The sequence below is a fragment of the Castanea sativa genome, chromosome 12, assembly GCF_040712315.1.
Source record: "Castanea sativa cultivar Marrone di Chiusa Pesio chromosome 12, ASM4071231v1".
In the NCBI taxonomy this organism is placed as follows: domain Eukaryota; kingdom Viridiplantae; phylum Streptophyta; class Magnoliopsida; order Fagales; family Fagaceae; genus Castanea; species Castanea sativa.
Window position 1 is genome coordinate 28,282,875 of NC_134024.1, and position 4,856 is coordinate 28,287,730.

Genomic DNA, 4,856 nt, shown 5'->3' on the forward strand with positions numbered 1-4,856 from the left:
TACTGTTCGTTTGGGGAAGGAAAATATGAAGGGGAGAAAACCGGGAAGAAAGTGTTCTCTTTGGGCCCACTTTTTTTTTTTCCTTCCAAATCGGAAGGAAAATCTGGAGAGAAAAGTGTTATGGTAGCACTTTTACAAAAATACCCTCTTCCCACCAATTTTTTTTTTCAATGTTCTCTTCTCTCTCTCTTTTTTTTTTTTTTCAACGTTACCTGAAGGTCCTGAACGTTATCTTCTTTTTTTTTTTTTTAACGCGACCTAATCTAATTTTTACATTATAATAATAAGAATAATAATATAAATTTATATATATGATGTGATAAATTTTATATTATGCAATAAGTACAAATAAATCTATTTCTTACATATTATGTAATAAGGGTATAATAGTCAATTTATATAAATTACATTTTCCATCCTTTTATTTTTCTCTCCAACCGAACAATAGAGTTTTCTATCCTCCCACTTTTCCACCCCTCCAACCAAACATACAAGAGGGAAAACTAAATATTTTTCATTCTCCCACTTTTCCACTCCTCCAACTGAACGGAGCCATAGAGACATTGAAGGTTTTTGTGTCTTCTTCCATGAGATTTCATCATTGTATTTAGAATTTAAGTTTGAGATTTTTGTACCTTTATTTTCAGCTTATTGTTTGTTGTTTAGAGTGTTCACTGTTAAGGTATATGTTAGGAATGCTATAAACATATAAATAATAATTTTTGTATTGAGATTTAGTTAGTTAGTTAGTTAGTTACAATTTCAAGCATGTTAATCACATTTAGCACATGTTGGAATTATTAATACACATGAGGAATAATAGAATCAATGTTAATTACATTTAGCACATGTTGGAATTATTAATGCACATGGGGAATAATAGAACTAATAGGATGAGGCCATGTGGGCCAATGAGATTGTAACTAGTCTTCTATAAATACATGATTGTAATCCAACATTAAAGAGGATTTGAAGAATAAACCAACTTCTTAGTGCATTAGTGCATCTCTCTCTCTCTCTTAATCTCTCTCTTTCTCTATGGAGGGTGACTACCTCGAATTAAGTCAATTTTCCTACAATTTCCCTATAATTCATACCCATCCCCATTAGGAACTTCTAGGTTCCTAACATTTGCTACTCTTAACATTTGGTATCAGAGCCATCGATCTTGAGACGGGTGAATCTAACCTACAAGAAATCTTGAAAATGGTGAATGGAGTTTTAGAGAAGGTTAAGGCCTTAACCGAATCTAACGAGGCTATTTCGAAGAAATTCAAGGCCTTGGATGAATCTAACAAGGCCATGAATGAAGAGCTCTCAAGATTGCAAGAGGTTTTTGAGAATATGACAGAAGAGGAGCTACAATCTCTTGATTCGACTGACCAAGAATCCACAATATATGAACCTGTTGCTATTGGTGTGGAGCAAGAACACACTGTTGGCGTGAATACAAGTGATCCAATGGGGTTTGATGTTGGCCAAACTCATGCTTCAACAAATGGGGCTGCTCATGTAATCATGAATGAAGGCGTGGACTTAATAGTCATGCATGTTGGTGGCAATTCTATTGAATTTGGACTTTGCTATGAGGGCCACATGTTGCTCATTTGTGGCTGTCACAAAGCTAAAGAATTAGATGCTTCTTTTCTTGGTGGTAGTTGTGGGATGAATGATGGATTCCATAGCTGAGATGATCACAATTTTTATAAGAAATTGAGTTCTATATTGCTGAAGGTTAAGTTCAATACGACTGTTTTGCGTTATGCTCCTATGTCATGGGCTGTGATTAATTGCTTTGGAGCTATTCGTGTAATCAACAGTCAAGATGCTTTGGCGTATTGGGTTAGTGGCTGGTTTCCCCTAATGAAGGTGTCATTTTTACAACAACACCTTGTGGGTAAGGTATTTTCAATGGGAGGGAAATGTTAGGAATGCTATAAGCATATGGATAATTGTTGTATTGAGATTTAATTAGTTAGTTAATTAGTTAGTTAGTTACAATTCCAAGCATGTTAATCATATTTAGCACATGTTGAAATTATTAATACACATGAAGAATAATAGAACTAATGTTAATCACATTTAGCACATGTTGGGATTATTAATGCACATGGGGAATAATAGAACCAATAGGATGAGACCATGTGGGCTAATGAGATTGGAACTAGTCTCCTATAAATACATGATTGTAATCCAACATTAGAGAGGACTTGAAAAATAAACCAACTTCTTAGTGCATTAGTGCATCTCTCTCTCTCTTAATCTCTCATTTTCTATGGAGGGTGACTACCTCGAATTAAGTCAATTTCTCTATAATTTCCATCAATCCCCCTACAATTCATATCCATCTACATTAGGAACTTCCTAACAGTATATGGTATATATTATATTCATGCAAAAAAGGTACATGGTATATATGGATAACCAAGATTTATGTACAGTACTTAGATGATATTCCTTATGTTCTTTTCTTTAAAATTTTACCATGTGGCTTTTTTCTCATGGATGAAAGTGTGTTTTTTAAATTAAGTCGTCACATGATAGAATCTTAAGAGATGAGTATAATGAACAATACTAAAGGTATTGTACATAAGTTTTGCTCTATGAATGAATAATGCATTTACCATTTGAATTATTTTTAGGGGATGTTTAAGAGTTTAACTCACATTTTCAGTTCATGATACATGCAGTGTGTGTAACATACTTTTTCCTTATTTTTATAATTGCACTGTGTATAATATACTTTTTCTTTATTTTTATAATTTCCTTGTATAGGCTAATAGAAAACACATTAATAGCCCTAGCTCAACAGCTAAAAGGCCCAGGCTAGGCTCTCACTTGTTCCAAATTTTTCCTGTAAGAATTTTGAAGGTCCCTATTAAATGAACATAAGGTTCCAAAATTGTATAAAAAGATTCCAAAATTATAGAATGATGATTGATATGGTAAAAAAAAATTCATTATATATTTGTTATGAATGTGCTGAATAATTATCGATAATTAATTTTGGGCAAAGTTTAGCTACAAGATTGGTTATAGCGTAAGATTACAACCTTACTCAATATTATTCACATCACTACATATTTTAAAAATCTTACTGTTGAATTGCATATTTTTTATACTTTTAATATACATATCAAATTTTGTGTTAATTGAATATTATTTACTATATGATCTATAATTTTATATTTTATGCATAATTTTAAAATACAAAAACTTGCAATTTAAAAAATTTATTGATGACATAGTTAGTGATCTTTAATTTTCTAGAAATTTTGCAAGCACGAAAGATATAAGAAGAAAATGCAATCCAATGGTGGATTTGTTAAAATTCACTTCCAATAGAAATATATTCAATAAGGTTGTAGCTTTTGGCTAGCAACAACCAATTTTATAGCTAAACTTTGTTCATTAATTTTCCTAAGATATAAAGGAGCTATGAATAAAACTTAGATACAAAAATTAGATTAACAATTTTGCATCTTAAAAATACAAGAAAGCCGGTTTAATTTTAAACTAAAAACATATAAAAGTTAAATTAAATACTATTTAATTATTATTTCAATATTAAGAAAGCCATTATAATTTATCACATTAGACTTCAAAATGTATAATTCCAGCCCTAATCATTAGTTATAGAAAATTGTCTTAAGCATATGCATATCTTACTATGAAAACTCCAAAAATAAAAATCAGTGTTCTCTCACACTTTGTTTCCATGTTTGATGTTTCTCATGAGGAATATTGAGGATATCAGACTCAAGACTTCATGGGAAAATTTTTAGTTTTAATTGTTATTGTCAATGTTTCTACTGTCTCCATCACAAAATTCCTGGCAAGATTTTAAATTCATCATGGTCTTCACAAATGTTATGGACAAACCATAGAAAATTTACTCTAACAGCATGCATAATAAGCAAAACGTTAGCGTTAAGCCAAACACAAATGTTATGGGCAAGCTATGGGCTTCTAAGTTCTAAGTTCTAACGAGGCCTAATGGCTGTTAGTTGGACCGTTCGGCTGCGGCCATCGTACTGCTCCATGTGAAATGTAATGGCAATCTCAAAAGAAGGTTAAGGCTTATCCAGCAAACTTGATTTAAAGTTTAATTTTGTGGTTTCCATTAGCTAAGCTTACTTCGCTTTTTTTTTTATAAAAAATAAAAAATAAATAAATTAAAGGATTTGGATACAAATCTCACATATTCACTAATTATGTGTTTGGATGACATGATTTGGTCATTTGGATTTAGATTTGAGTGATTAAAATCTAAATATCTTGTTTGTGAAGTTTAAAAAAGATCAAGGATTTGGATTTGACAAATCCACCAATGATTTTAAACTATTAAAATGCTTAAATTTTAAAATATTCAAGTTCCCAAATGCAACCTAAAAGAATTTCATGATTGTCTTGTCATGGTGATAAATGCAAATTTTCTATAAAAATAAATATATAAATAAAATAAGGTGTACTGTTTAACTAGAAATTAATTAAAACTAAATAATTGACTAGGCTTCTAAGTTATCATATCAAAATTATTACATGATTCCGGCATGCATAATAAGGAACAAAAAAATAAGGAACCTATTAGTTGGGCTTTGTTGATTCCCTAGTATTTCAAAAAGGATGCTCTTGGAAAAGTGTCATGGAGTCTGTTTAATATCATATCACTACAAAAAACGCGCGCTATAGCCGCGTTTTTTAGCCGCGTTTATAAAAAAAGCGGCTATAACTAACCTATAGCCGCGTTTTTTAGCCGCGTTTATAAAAAAAGCGGCTATAACTAACCTATAGCCGCGTTTAAAAGAAACGCAGCTATAGACCAAACCTATAGCCCCGTTTTCTAGAAACGCGGC